The 16117-nt window shown below is 42.0% G+C and overlaps 2 non-coding genes across 2 annotated transcripts; both read left to right on the top strand.

Moving 5' to 3' along the window:
- The first annotated feature begins 11364 nt into the window (after nucleotides 1-11364).
- On the top strand, nucleotides 11365-11437 carry trnar-ucu (transfer RNA arginine (anticodon UCU)). Its single transcript has one exon. It is a non-coding gene; the product is annotated as a tRNA-Arg (tRNA).
- Nucleotides 11438-13283: 1846 nt separating this feature from the next.
- trnar-ccu (transfer RNA arginine (anticodon CCU)) lies at nucleotides 13284-13356 on the top strand. Its single transcript has one exon. It is a non-coding gene; the product is annotated as a tRNA-Arg (tRNA).
- Nucleotides 13357-16117: the final 2761 nt, after the last annotated feature.

Raw genomic sequence — 16117 nt, 5'->3', positions numbered from 1 at the left:
ACAGTTTATTTTTAGATTTTAAGTGCAAACAAAAATTTAAAAAATGTGTTGTTTCATGGGCATGTCTCATTTCCATTATACATTTTTTGACCTCTTCCAACAGTTCATATTGGTCATACTGTTTACACAGTACCCCAGTGGCCTAAGACACTGGCCTCCTAAGCCAAGGATTGTGAGTTCTAGTCTTTTCTTAAGTGGCTGAGAGCAGAGTGGCGCAGCGGAAGCGTGCTGGGCCCATAACCCAGAGGTCGATGGATCGAAACCATCCTCTGCTAAAAAGTTTAGTTTTAGATTTTAAGTGCAAACAAAAAATTAAAAAAATGTGTCGTTTCATGGGCATGTCTCAGTTCCATTATACATTTTTTTGACCTCTTCCAACAGTTCGTATTGGTCATACTGTTTACACAGTACCCCAGTGGACTAAGACACTGGCCTCCTAAGCCATGGATTGTGAGTTCTAGTCTTTTCTTAAGTGGCTGAGAGCAGAGTGGCTCAGCGGAAGCGTGTTGGGCCCATAACCCAGAGGTCGATGGATCGAAACCATCCTCTGCTAAAAAGTTTCTTTTTAGATTTTAAGTGCAAACAAAATTTTTTAAAAATGTGTTGTTTCATGGGCATGTCTCATTTCCATCATACATTTTTTTGACCTCTTCCAACAGTTCATATTGGTCATACTGTTTACACAGTACCCCAGTGGCCTAAGCCATGGATTGTGACAGTCTTGTCTTAAGTGGCTGAGAGCAGAGTGGCGCAGTGTCCGTGCTGAGCCCATAACCCAGAGGTCAATGGATCGAAACCATCCTCTTCTAAACAGTTTATTTTTAGATTTTAAGTGCAAACAAAAATTTAAAAAAATGTGTCGTTTCATGGGCATGTCTCAGTTCCATTATACATTTTTTTGACCTCTTCCAACAGTTCATATTGGTCATACTGTTTACACAGTACCCCAGTGGCCTAAGCCATGGATTGTGAGTTCTAGTCTTGTCTTAAGTGGCTGAGAGCAGAGTGGCGCAGTGTAAGCGTGCTGAGCCCATAACCCAGAGGTCAATGGATCGAAACCATCCCCTTCTAAACAGTTTATTTTTAGATTTTAAGTGCAAACAAAAAATTAAAAAAATGTGTCGTTTCATGGGCATGTCTCAGTTCCATTATACATTTTTTTGACCTCTTCCAACAGTTCATATTGGTCATACTGTTTACACAGTACCCCAGTCGCCTAAGACACTGGCCTCCTAAGCCATGGATTGTGAGTTCTAGTCTTTTCTTAAGTGGCTGAGAGCAGAGTGGCGCAGTGGAAGCGTGCTGAGCCCATAACCCAGAGGTCAATGGATCGAAACCATCCTCTGCTAAACAGTTTATTTTTAGATTTTAAGTGCAAACAAAAAATTAAAAAATGTGTTGTTTCATGGGCATGTCTCATTTCCATTATACATTTTTTTGACCTCTTCCAACAGTTCATATTGGTCATACTGTTTACACAGTACCCCAGTGGCCTAAGACACTGGCCTCCTAAGCCATGGATTGTGAGTTCTAGTCTTTTCTTAAGTGGCTGAGAGCAGAGTGGCGCAGCGGAAGCGTGCTGGGCCCATAACCCAGAGGTCGATGGATCGAAACCATCCTCTGCTAAACAGTTTATTTTTAGATTTTAAGTGCAAACAAAAAAATAAAAAATGTGTCGTTTCATGGGCATGTCTCAGTTCCATTATACATTTTTTTGACCTCTTCCAACAGTTCATATTGGTCATACTGTTTACACAGTACCCCAGTGGCCTAAGACACTGGCCTCCTAAGCCATGGATTGTGAGTTCTAGTCTTTTCTTAAGTGGCTGAGAGCAGAGTGGCTCAGCGGAAGCGTGCTGGGCCCATAACCCAGAGGTCGATGGATCGAAACCATCCTCTGCTAAAAAGTTTATTTTTAGATTTTAAGTGCAAACAAAAAATTTAAAAATGTGTTCGTTTCATGGGCATGTCTCAGTTCCATTATACATTTTTTTGACCTCTTCCAACAGTTCGTATTGGTCATACTGTTTACACAGTACCCCAGTGGCCTAAGACACTGGCCTCCTAAGCCATGGATTGTGAGTTCTAGTCTTTTCTTAAGTGGCTGAGAGCAGAGTGGCTCAGCGGAAGCGTGCTGGGCCCATAACCCAGAGGTCGATGGATCGAAACCATCCTCTGCTAAACAGTTTCTTTTTAGATTTTAAGTGCAAACAAAAAAATTTAAAAATGTTTCGTTTCATGGGCATGTCTCAGTTCCATTATACATTTTTTTGACCTCTTCCAACAGGTCAAAACAGTTCCATTATACATTTTTTTGACCTCTTCCAACAGTTCGTATTGGTCATACTGTTTACACAGTACCCCAGTGGCCTAAGACACTGGCCTCCTAAGCCATGGATTGTGAGTTCTAGTCTTTTCTTAAGTGGCTGAGAGCAGAGTGGCTCAGCGGAAGCGTGTTGGGCCCATAACCCAGAGGTCGATGGATCGAAACCATCCTCTGCTAAAAAGTTTATTTTTAGATTTTAAGTGCAAACAAAAATTTAAAAACGTGTCGTTTCATGGGCATGTCTCAGTTCCATTATACATTTTTTTACCTCTTCCAACAGTTCGTATTGGTCATACTGTTTACACAGTACCCCAGTGGCCTAAGCCATGGATTGTGAGTTCTAGTCTTGTCTTAAGTGGCTGAGAGCAGAGTGGCGCAGTGTAAGCGTGCTGAGCCCATAACCCAGAGGTCAATGGATCGAAACCATCCTCTTCTAAACAGTTTATTTTTAGATTTTAAGTGCAAACAAAAAATTTAAAAATGTGTCGTTTCATGGGCATGTCTCAGTTCCATTATACATTTTTTTGACCTCTTCCAACAGTTCAAGTATTGGTCATACTGTTTACACAGTACCCCAGTGGCCTAAGACACTGGCCTCCTAAGCCATGGATTGTGAGTTCTAGTCTTTTCTTAAGTGGCTGAGAGCAGAGTGGCTCAGCGGAAGCGTGCTGGGCCCATAACCCAGAGGTCGATGGATCGAAACCATCCTCTGCTAAACAGTTTCTTTTTAGATTTTAAGTGCAAACAAAAAATTTAAAAATGTTTCGTTTCATGGGCATGTCTCAGTTCCATTATACATTTTTTTGACCTCTTCCAACAGTTCGTATTGGTCATACTGTTTACACAGTACCCCAGTGGCCTAAGACACTGGCCTCCTAAGCCATGGATTGTGAGTTCTAGTCTTTTCTTAAGTGGCTGAGAGCAGAGTGGCTCAGCGGAAGCGTGCTGGGCCCATAACCCAGAGGTCGATGGATCGAAACCATCCTCTGCTAAACAGTTTCTTTTTAGATTTTAAGTGCAAACAAAAAAATTTAAAAATGTTTCGTTTCATGGGCATGTCTCAGTTCCATTATACATTTTTTGACCTCTTCCAACAGTTCGTATTGGTCATACTGTTTACACAGTACCCCAGTGGCCTAAGACACTGGCCTCCTAAGCCATGGATTGTGAGTTCTAGTCTTTTCTTAAGTGGCTGAGAGCAGAGTGGCTCAGCGGAAGCGTGTTGGGCCCATAACCCAGAGGTCGATGGATCAAACCATCCTCTGCTAAAAAGTTTCTTTTTAGATTTTAAGTGCAAACAAAAAATTTAAAAAACGTGTCGTTTCATGGGCATGTCTCAGTTCCATTATACATTTTTTTTACCTCTTCCAACAGTTCGTATTGGTCATACTGTTTACACAGTACCCCAGTGGCCTAAGCCATGGATTGTGAGTTCTAGTCTTGTCTTAAGTGGCTGAGAGCAGAGTGGCGCAGTGGAAGCGTGCTGAGCCCATAACCCAGAGGTCAATGGATCGAAACCATCCTCTGCTAAACAGTTTATTTTTAGATTTTAAGTGCAAACAAAAAATTTAAAAAAATGTGTCGTTTCATGGGCATGTCTCAGTTCCATTATACATTTTTTTGACCTCTTCCAACAGTTCATATTGGTCATACTGTTTACACAGTACCCCAGTGGCCTAAGACACTGGCCTCCTAAGCCATGGATTGTGAGTTCTAGTCTTTTCTTAAGTGGCTGAGAGCAGAGTGGCTCAGTGGAAGCGTGCTGGGCCCATAACCCAGAGGTCATGGATCGAAACCATCCTCTGCTAAACAGTTTATTTTAGATTTTAAGTGCAAACAAAAAATTTAAAAATGTGTCGTTTCATGGGCATGTCTCAGTTCCATTATACATTTTTTTGACCTCTTCCAACAGTTCATATTGGTCATACTGTTTACACAGTACCCCAGTGGCCTAAGACACTGGCCTCCTAAGCCATGGATTGTGAGTTCTAGTCTTTTCTTAAGTGGCTGAGAGCAGAGTGGCTCAGCGGAAGCGTGATGGGCCCATAACCCAGAGGTCGATGGATCGAAACCATCCTCTGCTAAAAGTTTCTTTTTAGATTTTAAGTGCAAACAAAAAATTTAAAAATGTGTCGTTTCATGGGCATGTCTCAGTTCCATTATACATTTTTTTACCTCTTCCAACAGTTCGTATTGGTCATACTGTTTACACAGTACCCCAGTGGCCTAAGCCATGGATTGTGAGTTCTAGTCTTGTCTTAAGTGGCTGAGAGCAGAGTGGCGCAGTGTAAGCGTGCTGAGCCCATAACCCAGAGGTCAATGGATCGAAACCATCCTCTTCTAAACAGTTTATTTTTAGATTTTAAGTGCAAACAAAAAATTTAAAAAATGTGTCGTTTCATGGGCATGTCTCAGTTCCATTATACATTTTTTTTGACCTCTTCCAACAGTTCATATTGGTCATACTGTTTACACAGTACCCCAGTGGCCTAAGCCATGGATTGTGAGTTCTAGTCTTGTCTTAAGTGGCTGAGAGCAGAGTGGCGCAGTGTAAGCGTGCTGAGCCCATAACCCAGAGGTCAATGGATCGAAACCATCCTCTTCTAAACAGTTTATTTTTAGATTTTAAGTGCAAACAAAAAATTAAAAAAATGTGTCGTTTCATGGGCATGTCTCAGTTCCATTATACATTTTTTTGACCTCTTCCAACAGTTCATATTGGTCATACTGTTTACACAGTACCCCAGTCGCCTAAGACACTGGCCTCCTAAGCCATGGATTGTGAGTTCTAGTCTTTTCTTAAGTGGCTGAGAGCAGAGTGGCGCAGTGGAAGCGTGCTGAGCCCATAACCCAGAGGTCAATGGATCGAAACCATCCTCTGCTAAACAGTTTATTTTTAGATTTTAAGTGCAAACAAAAAATTTAAAAAATGTGTTGTTTCATGGGCATGTCTCATTTCCATTATACATTTTTTTGACCTCTTCCAACAGTTCATATTGGTCATACTGTTTACACAGTACCCCAGTGGCCTAAGACACTGGCCTCCTAAGCCAAGGATTGTGAGTTCTAGTCTTTTCTTAAGTGGCTGAGAGCAGAGTGGCGCAGCGGAAGCGTGCTGGGCCCATAATCCAGAGGTCGATGGATCGAAACCATCCTCTGCTAAAAAGTTTATTTTTAGATTTTAAGTGCAAACAAAAAATTTAAAAAATGTGTCGTTTCATGGGCATGTCTCAGTTCCATTATACATTTTTTTTACCTCTTCCAACAGTTCATATTGGTCATACTGTTTACACAGTACCCCAGTGGCCTAAGACACTGGCCTCCTAAGCCATGGATTGTGAGTTCTAGTCTTTTCTTAAGTGGCTGAGAGCAGAGTGGCTCAGCGGAAGCGTGCTGGGCCCATAACCCAGAGGTCGATGGATCGAAACCATCCTCTGCTAAACAGTTTATTTTTAGATTTTAAGTGCAAACAAAAAATAAAAAAATGTGTCGTTTCATGGGCATGTCTCAGTTCCATTATACATTTTTTTGACCTCTTCCAACAGTTCGTATTGGTCATACTGTTTACACAGTACCCCAGTGGCCTAAGACACTGGCCTCCTAAGCCATGGATTGTGAGTTCTAGTCTTTTCTTAAGTGGCTGAGAGCAGAGTGGCTCAGCGGAAGCGTGCCCATAACCCAGAGGTCGATGGATCGAAACCATCCTCTGCTAAACAGTTTATTTTTAGATTTTAAGTGCAAACAAAAAAATAAAAAAATGTGTCGTTTCATGGGCATGTCTCAGTTCCATTATACATTTTTTTGACCTCTTCCAACAGTTCATATTGGTCATTCTGTTTACACAGTACCCCAGTCGCCTAAGACACTGGCCTCCTAAGCCATGGATTGTGAGTTCTAGTCTTTTCTTAAGTGGCTGAGAGCAGAGTGGCGCAGTGGAAGCGTGCTGAGCTCATAACCCAGAGGTCAATGGATCGAAACCATCCTGTGCTAAACAGTTTGTTTTTAAAAATGAAACGCAAACAGAAATTAGAAAGCTAAATTTCATTTGCGTCTCTCAGTGCTATCCAGTACACATTGTTTTTCCTGCTTCTATCAGTTCGTACTGTTTGCAGAAGGTAAACAGTGCTCTAGTGGCCTAATGGACAAGGCACTGGCCTTCTAAACCAGGGATTGTGGGTTCAAGTCCCATCTCGGGTGGGTGGCAGCAGAGTGGCGCAGCGGAAGCGTGCTAGACCCAGAGGTCGATGGATCTAAACCATCCTCTGCTAAACAGTTTATTTTTAGATTTTAAGTGCAAACAAAAAAATAAAAATGTTTCGTTTCATGGGCATGTCTCAGTTCCATTATACATTTTTTTTTGACCTCTTCCAACAGTTCGTATTGGTCATACTGTTTACACAGTACCCCAGTGGCCTAAGACACTGGCCTCCTAAGCCATGGATTGTGAGTTCTAGTCTTTTCTTAAGTGGCTGAGAGCAGAGTGGCTCAGCGGAAGCGTGTTGGGCCCATAACCCAGAGGTCGATGGATCGAAACCATCCTCTGCTAAAAAGTTTCTTTTTAGATTTTAAGTGCAAACAAAAATTTAAAAACGTGTCGTTTCATGGGCATGTCTCAGTTCCATTATACATTTTTTTGACCTCTTCCAACAGTTCATATTGGTCATACTGTTTACACAGTACCCCAGTGGCCTAAGCCATGGATTGTGAGTTCTAGTCTTGTCTTAAGTGGCTGAGAGCAGAGTGGCGCAGTGTAAGCGTGCTGAGCCCATAACCCAGAGGTCAATGGATCGAAACCATCCTCTTCTAAACAGTTTATTTTTAGATTTTAAGTGCAAACAAAAAATTTAAAAATGTGTCGTTTCATGGGCATGTCTCAGTTCCATTATACATTTTTTTTGACCTCTTCCAACAGTTCATATTGGTCATACTGTTTACACAGTACCCCAGTGGCCTAAGCCATGGATTGTGAGTTCTAGTCTTGTCTTAAGTGGCTGAGAGCAGAGTGGCGCAGTGTAAGCGTGCTGAGCCCATAACCCAGAGGTCAATGGATCGAAACCATCCTCTTCTAAACAGTTTATTTTTAGATTTTAAGTGCAAACAAAAAATTAAAAAAATGTGTCGTTTCATTGGCATGTCTCAGTTCCATTATACATTTTTTTGACCTCTTCCAACAGTTCGTATTGGTCATACTGTTTACACAGTACCCCAGTGGCCTAAGACACTGGCCTCCTAAGCCATGGATTGTGAGTTCTAGTCTTTTCTTAAGTGGCTGAGAGCAGAGTGGCTCAGCGGAAGCGTGTGTGGGCCCATAACCCAGAGGTCGATGGATCGAAACCATCCTCTGCTAAAAGTTTCTTTTAGATTTTAAGTGCAAACAAAAAATTTAAAAACGTGTCGTTTCATGGGCATGTCTCAGTTCCATTATACATTTTTTTACCTCTTCCAACAGTTCATATTGGTCATACTGTTTACACAGTACCCCAGTGGCCTAAGCCATGGATTGTGAGTTCTAGTCTTGTCTTAAGTGGCTGAGAGCAGAGTGGCGCAGTGTAGCGTGCTGAGCCCATAACCCAGAGGTCAATGGATCGAAACCATCCTCTTCTAAACAGTTTATTTTTAGATTTTAAGTGCAAACAAAAAATTTAAAAATGTGTCGTTTCATGGGCATGTCTCAGTTCCATTATACATTTTTTTTGACCTCTTCCAACAGTTCATATTGGTCATACTGTTTACACAGTACCCCAGTGGCCTAAGCCATGGATTGTGAGTTCTAGTCTTGTCTTAAGTGGCTGAGAGCAGAGTGGCGCAGTGGAAGCGTGCTGAGCCCATAACCCAGAGGTCAATGGATCGAAACCATCCTCTTCTAAACAGTTTATTTTTAGATTTTAAGTGCAAACAAAAATTTAAAAAATGTGTCGTTTCATGGGCATGTCTCAGTTCCATTATACATTTTTTTGACCTCTTCCAACAGTTCATATTGGTCATACTGTTTACACAGTACCCCAGTCGCCTAAGACACTGGCCTCCTAAGCCATGGATTGTGAGTTCTAGTCTTTTCTTAAGTGGCTGAGAGCAGAGTGGCGCAGTGGAAGCGTGCTGAGCCCATAACCCAGAGGTCAATGGATCGAAACCATCCTCTGCTAAACAGTTTATTTTTAGATTTTAAGTGCAAACAAAAATTTAAAAAATGTGTTGTTTCATGGGCATGTCTCATTTCCATTATACATTTTTTTTTTTACCTCTTCCAACAGTTCATATTGGTCATACTGTTTACACAGTACCCCAGTGGCCTAAGACACTGGCCTCCTAAGCCAAGGATTGTGAGTTCTAGTCTTTTCTTAAGTGGCTGAGAGCAGAGTGGCGCAGCGGAAGCGTGCTGGGCCCATAATCCAGAGGTCGATGGATCGAAACCATCCTCTGCTAAAAAGTTTATTTTTAGATTTTAAGTGCAAACAAAAAATTTAAAAAATGTGTCGTTTCATGGGCATGTCTCAGTTCCATTATACATTTTTTTGACCTCTTCCAACAGTTCATATTGGTCATACTGTTTACACAGTACCCCAGTGGCCTAAGACACTGGCCTCCTAAGCCATGGATTGTGAGTTCTAGTCTTTTCTTAAGTGGCTGAGAGCAGAGTGGCTCAGCGGAAGCGTGCTGGGCCCATAACCCAGAGGTCGATGGATCGAAACCATCCTCTGCTAAACAGTTTATTTTTAGATTTTAAGTGCAAACAAAAAATAAAAAAAATGTGTCGTTTCATGGGCATGTCTCAGTTCCATTATACATTTTTTTGACCTCTTCCAACAGTTCGTATTGGTCATACTGTTTACACAGTACCCCAGTGGCCTAAGACACTGGCCTCCTAAGCCATGGATTGTGAGTTCTAGTCTTTTCTTAAGTGGCTGAGAGCAGAGTGGCTCAGCGGAAGCGTGCTGGGCCCATAACCCAGAGGTCGATGGATCGAAACCATCCTCTGCTAAACAGTTTCTTTTTAGATTTTAAGTGCAAACAAAAAAATTAAAAAATGTTTCGTTTCATGGGCATGTCTCAGTTCCATTATACATTTTTTTTTACCTCTTCCAACAGTTCGTATTGGTCATACTGTTTACACAGTACCCCAGTGGCCTCAGACACTGGCCTCCTAAGCCATGGATTGTGAGTTCTAGTCTTTTCTTAAGTGGCTGAGAGCAGAGTGGCGCAGTGGAAGCGTGCTGAGCCCAGAGGTCAATGGATCGAAACCATCCTCTGCTAAACAGTTTGTTTTTAAAAATGAAACGCAAGCAGAAATGAAAAGCTAAATTTCATTTGCGTCTCTCAGTGCTATCCAGTACACATTGTTTTTCCTGCTTCTATCAGTTCGTACTGTTTGCTGAAGGTAAACAGTGCCCCAGTGGCTAATGGATAAGGCACTGGCCTCCTAAGCCAGAGATTGTGGGTTCAAGTCCCATCTGGGGTGGGTGGAAGCAGAGTGTAGCAGCGGAAGTGTGCTGTGCCCATAACCCAGAGGTCGATGGATCGAAACCATCCTCTGCTAAAAGTTTATTTTTAGATTTTAAGTGCAAACAAAAAATTAAAAAAACGTGTCGTTTCATGGGCATGTCTCAGTTCCATTATACATTTTTTTTTACCTCTTCCAACAGTTCGTATTGGTCATACTGTTTACACAGTACCCCAGTGGCCTAAGCCATGGATTGTGAGTTCTAGTCTTGTCTTAAGTGGCTGAGAGCAGAGTGGCGCAGTGGAAGCGTGCTGAGCCCATAACCCAGAGGTCAATGGATCGAAACCATCCTCTGCTAAACAGTTTATTTTTAGATTTTAAGTGCAAACAAAAATAAAAAAATGTGTCGTTTCATGGGCATGTCTCAATTCCATTATACATTTTTTTGACCTCTTCCAACAGTTCATATTGGTCATACTGTTTACACAGTACCCCAGTCGCCTAAGACACTGGCCTCCTAAGCCATGGATTGTGAGTTCTAGTCTTTTCTTAAGTGGCTGAGAGCAGAGTGGCGCAGTGGAAGCGTGCTGAGCCCATAACCCAGAGGTCAATGGATCGAAACCATCCTCTGCTAAACAGTTTATTTTCAGATTTTAAGTGCAAACAAAAAATTAAAAAAATGTGTTGTTTCATGGGCATGTCTCATTTCCATTATACATTTTTTTGACCTCTTCCAACAGTTCATATTGGTCATACTGTTTACACAGTACCCCAGTGGCCTAAGACACTGGCCTCCTAAGCCAAGGATTGTGAGTTCTAGTCTTTTCTTAAGTGGCTGAGAGCAGAGTGGCGCAGCGGAAGCGTGCTGGGCCCATAATCCAGAGGTCGATGGATCGAAACCATCCTCTGCTGAAAAGTTTATTTTTAGATTTTAAGTGCAAACAAAAAATTTAAAAAATGTGTCGTTTCATGGGCATGTCTCAGTTCCATTATACATTTTTTTTACCTCTTCCAACAGTTCATATTGGTCATACTGTTTACACAGTACCCCAGTGGCCTAAGACACTGGCCTCCTAAGCCATGGATTGTGAGTTCTAGTCTTTTCTTAAGTGGCTGAGAGCAGAGTGGCTCAGCGGAAGCGTGCTGGGCCCATAACCCAGAGGTCGATGGATCGAAACCATCCTCTGCTAAACAGTTTATTTTTAGATTTTAAGTGCAAACAAAAAATAAAAAAATGTGTCGTTTCATGGGCATGTCTCAGTTCCATTATACATTTTTTTGACCTCTTCCAACAGTTCATATTGGTCATACTGTTTACACAGTACCCCAGTCGCCTAAGACACTGGCCTCCTAAGCCATGGATTGTGAGTTCTAGTCTTTTCTTAAGTGGCTGAGAGCAGAGTGGCGCAGTGGAAGCGTGCTGAGCTCATAACCCAGAGGTCAATGGATCGAAACCATCCTGTGCTAAACAGTTTGTTTTTAAAATGAAACGCAAACAGAAATTAGAAAGCTAAATTTCATTTGCGTCTCTCAGTGCTATCCAGTACACATTGTTTTTCCTGCTTCTATCAGTTCGTACTGTTTGCAGAAGGTAAACAGTGCTCTAGTGGCCTAATGGACAAGGCACTGGCCTTCTAAGCCAGAGATTGTGGGTTCAAGTCCCATCTGGGGTGGGTGGAAGCAGAGTGTAGCAGCGGAAGTGTGCTGTGCCCATAACCCAGAGGTCGATGGATCGAAACCATCCTCTGCTGAACAGTTACTTTTTAGATTTTAATTGCAAGCAAAAATTTAAAAAATGTGTCGTTTCATGGGCATGTCTCAGTTCCATTATACATTTTTTTGACCTCTTCCAACAGTTCGTATTGGTCATACTGTTTACACAGTACCCCAGTGGCCTAAGACACTGGCCTCCTAAGCCATGGATTGTGAGTTCTAGTCTTTTCTTAAGTGGCTGAGAGCAGAGTGGCTCAGCGGAAGCGTGCTGGGCCCATAACCCAGAGGTCGATGGATCGAAACCATCCTCTGCTAAACAGTTTCTTTTTAGATTTTAAGTGCAAACAAAAAATTAAAAAATGTTTCGTTTCATGGGCATGTCTCAGTTCCATTATACATTTTTTTTTGACCTCTTCCAACAGTTCATATTGGTCATACTGTTTACACAGTACCCCAGTGGCCTAAGACACTGGCCTCCTAAGCCATGGATTGTGAGTTCTAGTCTTTTCTTAAGTGGCTGAGAGCAGAGTGGCTCAGCGGAAGCGTGTTGGGCCCATAACCCAGAGGTCGATGGATCGAAACCATCCTCTGCTAAAAAGTTTATTTTTAGATTTTAAGTGCAAACAAAAAATTTAAAAAATGTGTCGTTTCATGGGCATGTCTCAGTTCCATTATACATTTTTTTTTACCTCTTCCAACAGTTCGTATTGGTCATACTGTTTACACAGTACCCCAGTGGCCTAAGCCATGGATTGTGAGTTCTAGTCTTGTCTTAAGTGGCTGAGAGCAGAGTGGCGCAGTGGAAGCGTGCTGAGCCCATAACCCAGAGGTCAATGGATCGAAACCATCCTCTGCTAAACAGTTTATTTTTAGATTTTAAGTGCAAACAAAAAAATAAAAAAATGTGTCGTTTCATGGGCATGTCTCAGTTCCATTATACTTTTTTTGACCTCTTCCAACAGTTCATATTGGTCAAACTGTTTACACAGTACCCCAGTCGCCTAAGACACTGGCCTCCTAAGCCATGGATTGTGAGTTCTAGTCTTTTCTTAAGTGGCTGAGAGCAGAGTGGCGCAGTGGAAGCGTGCTGAGCCCATAACCCAGAGGTCAATGGATCGAAACCATCCTCTGCTAAACAGTTTATTTTTAGATTTTAAGTGCAAACAAAAAATTTAAAAAATGTGTTGTTTCATGGGCATGTCTCATTCCATTATACATTTTTTTGACCTCTTCCAACAGTTCATATTGGTCATACTGTTTACACAGTACCCCAGTGGCCTAAGACACTGGCCTCCTAAGCCATGGATTGTGAGTTCTAGTCTTTTCTTAAGTGGCTGAGAGCAGAGTGGCTCAGTGGAAGCGTGCTGGGCCCATAACCCAGAGGTCGATGGATCGAAACCATCCTCTGCTAAACAGTTTCTTTTTAGATTTTAAGTGCAAACAAAAAAATTAAAAAATGTGTCGTTTCATGGGCATGTCTCAGTTCCATTATACATTTTTTTGACCTCTTCCAACAGTTCGTATTGGTCATACTGTTTACACAGTACCCCAGTGGCCTAAGCCATGGATTGTGAGTTCTAGTCTTTTCTTAAGTGGCTGAGAGCAGAGTGGCTCAGCGGAAGCGTGCTGGGCCCAAACCCAGAGGTCGATGGATCGAAACCATCCTCTGCTAAACAGTTTGTTTTTAAAAATGAAACGCAAACAGAAATGAGAAAGCTAAATTTCATTTGCGTCTCTCAGTCCTATCCAGTACACATTGTTTTTCCTGCTTCTATCAGTTCTTACTGTTTGCAGAAGGTAAACAGTGCCCCAGTGGCCTAATGGATAAGGCACTGGCCTCCTAAGCCAGAGATTGTGGGTTCAAGTCCCATCTGGGGTGGGTGGAAGCAGAGTGTAGCCAAGTGTGCTGTGCCCATAACCCAGAGGTCGATGGATCGAAACCATCCTCTGCTAAAAAGTTTATTTTTAGATTTTAAGTGCAAACAAAAAATTTAAAAAACGTGTCGTTTCATCGGCATGTCTCAGTTCCATTATACATTTTTTTTACCTCTTCCAACAGTTCGTATTGGTCATACTGTTTACACAGTACCCCAGTGGCCTAAGCCATGGATTGTGAGTTCTAGTCTTGTCTTAAGTGGCTGAGAGCAGAGTGGCGCAGTGGAAGCGTGCTGAGCCCATAACCCAGAGGTCAATGGATCGAAACCATCCTCTGCTAAACAGTTTATTTTTAGATTTTAAGTGCAAACAAAAAATTAAAAAAATGTGTCGTTTCATGGGCATGTCTCAGTTCCATTATACATTTTTTTGACCTCTTCCAACAGTTCATATTGGTCATACTGTTTACACAGTACCCCAGTCGCCTAAGACACTGGCCTCCTAAGCCATGGATTGTGAGTTCTAGTCTTTTCTTAAGTGGCTGAGAGCAGAGTGGCGCAGTGGAAGCGTGCTGAGCCCATAACCCAGAGGTCAATGGATCGAAACCATCCTCTGCTAAACAGTTTATTTTTTAGATTTTAAGTGCAAACAAAAATTTAAAAATGTGTTGTTTCATGGGCATGTCTCATTTCCATTATACATTTTTTTGACCTCTTCCAACAGTTCATATTGGTCATACTGTTTACACAGTACCCCAGTGGCCTAAGACACTGGCCTCCTAAGCCAAGGATTGTGAGTTCTAGTCTTTTCTTAAGTGGCTGAGAGCAGAGTGGCGCAGCGGAAGCGTGCTGGGCCCATAATCCAGAGGTCGATGGATCGAAACCATCCTCTGCTAAAAGTTTATTTTTAGATTTTATGTGCAAACAAAAAATTTAAAAAATGTGTTGTTTCATGGACATGTCTCATTTCCATTATACATTTTTTTACCTCTTCCAACAGTTCATATTGGTCATACTGTTTACACAGTACCCCAGTGGCCTAAGACACTGGCCTCCTAAGCCATGGATTGTGAGTTCTAGTCTTTTCTTAAGTGGCTAAGAGCAGAGTGGCCCAGCGGAAGCGTGCTGGGCCCATAACCCAGAGGTCGATGGATCGAAACCATCCTCTGCTAAAAAGTTTATTTTTAGATTTTAAGTGCAAACAAAAAAAATAAAAAATGTGTCGTTTCATGGGCATGTCTCAGTTCCATTATACATTTTTTTGACCTCTTCCAACAGTTCATATTGGTCATACTGTTTACACAGTACCCCAGTCGCCTAAGACACTGGCCTCCTAAGCCATGGATTGTGAGTTCTAGTCTTTTCTTAAGTGGCTGAGAGCAGAGTGGCGCAGTGGAAGCGTGCTGAGCCCATAACCCAGAGGTCAATGGATCGAAACCATCCTCTGCTAAACAGTTTATTTTTTAGATTTTAAGTGCAAACAAAAAATTTAAAAAATGTGTTGTTTCATGGGCATGTCTCATTTCCATTATACATTTTTTGACCTCTTCCAACAGTTCATATTGGTCATACTGTTTACACAGTACCCCAGTGGCCTAAGACACTGGCCTCCTAAGCCATGGATTGTGAGTTCTAGTCTTTTCTTAAGTGGCTGAGAGCAGAGTGGCGCAGCGGAAGCGTGCTGGGCCCATAATCCAGAGGTCGATGGATCGAAACCATCCTCTGCTAAAAGTTTATTTTTAGATTTTAAGTGCAAACAAAAAATTTAAAAAATGTGTCGTTTCATGGGCATGTCTCAGTTCCATTATACATTTTTTTTTACCTCTTCCAACAGTTCATATTGGTCATACTGTTTACACAGTACCCCAGTGGCCTAAGACACTGGCCTCCTAAGCCATGGATTGTGAGTTCTAGTCTTTTCTTAAGTGGCTGAGAGCAGAGTGGCTCAGCGGAAGCGTGCTGGTCCCATAACCCAGAGGTCGATGGATCGAAACCATCCTCTGCTAAACAGTTTATTTTTAGATTTTAAGTGCAAACAAAAAATAAAAAAATGTGTCGTTTCATGGGCATGTCTCAGTTCCATTATACATTTTTTGACCTCTTCCAACAGTTCATATTGGTCATACTGTTTACACAGTACCCCAGTGGCCTAAGACACTGGCCTCCTAAGCCATGGATTGTGAGTTCTAGTCTTTTCTTAAGTGGCTGAGAGCAGAGTGGCGCAGTGGAAGCGTGCTGAGCTCATAACCCAGAGGTCAATGGATCGAAACCATCCTCTGCTAAACAGTTTGTTTTTAAAAATGAAACGCAAACAGAAATTAGAAAGCTAAATTTCATTTGCGTCTCTCAGTGCTATCCAGTACACATTGTTTTTCCTGTCTTCTATCAGTTCGTACTGTTTGCAGAAGGTAAACAGTGCTCTAGTGGCCTAATGGACAAGGCACTGGCCTTCTAAACCAGGGATTGTGGGTTCAAGTCCCATCTCGGGTGGGTGGCTGAGAGCAGAGTGGCGCAGCGGGCGTGCTGGACCCAGAGGTCGATGGATCTAAACCATCCTCTGCTAAACAGTTTATTTTTAGATTTTAAGTGCAAACAAAAAAATTAAAAAATGTTTCGTTTCATGGGCATGTCTCAGTTCCATTATACATTTTTTTGACCTCTTCCAACAGTTCATATTGGTCATACTGTTTACACAGTACCCCAGTGGCCTAAGACACTGGCCTCCTAAGCCATGGATTGTGAGTTCTAGTATTTTCTTAAGTGGCT

This window comes from Oncorhynchus keta, unplaced genomic scaffold (genome assembly GCF_023373465.1).
Source record: "Oncorhynchus keta strain PuntledgeMale-10-30-2019 unplaced genomic scaffold, Oket_V2 Un_contig_29890_pilon_pilon, whole genome shotgun sequence".
Lineage (NCBI taxonomy): Eukaryota > Metazoa > Chordata > Actinopteri > Salmoniformes > Salmonidae > Oncorhynchus > Oncorhynchus keta.
Note: the sequence above shows the minus strand (reverse complement) of the source record. Positions and strands in the feature narration are given on the sequence as shown.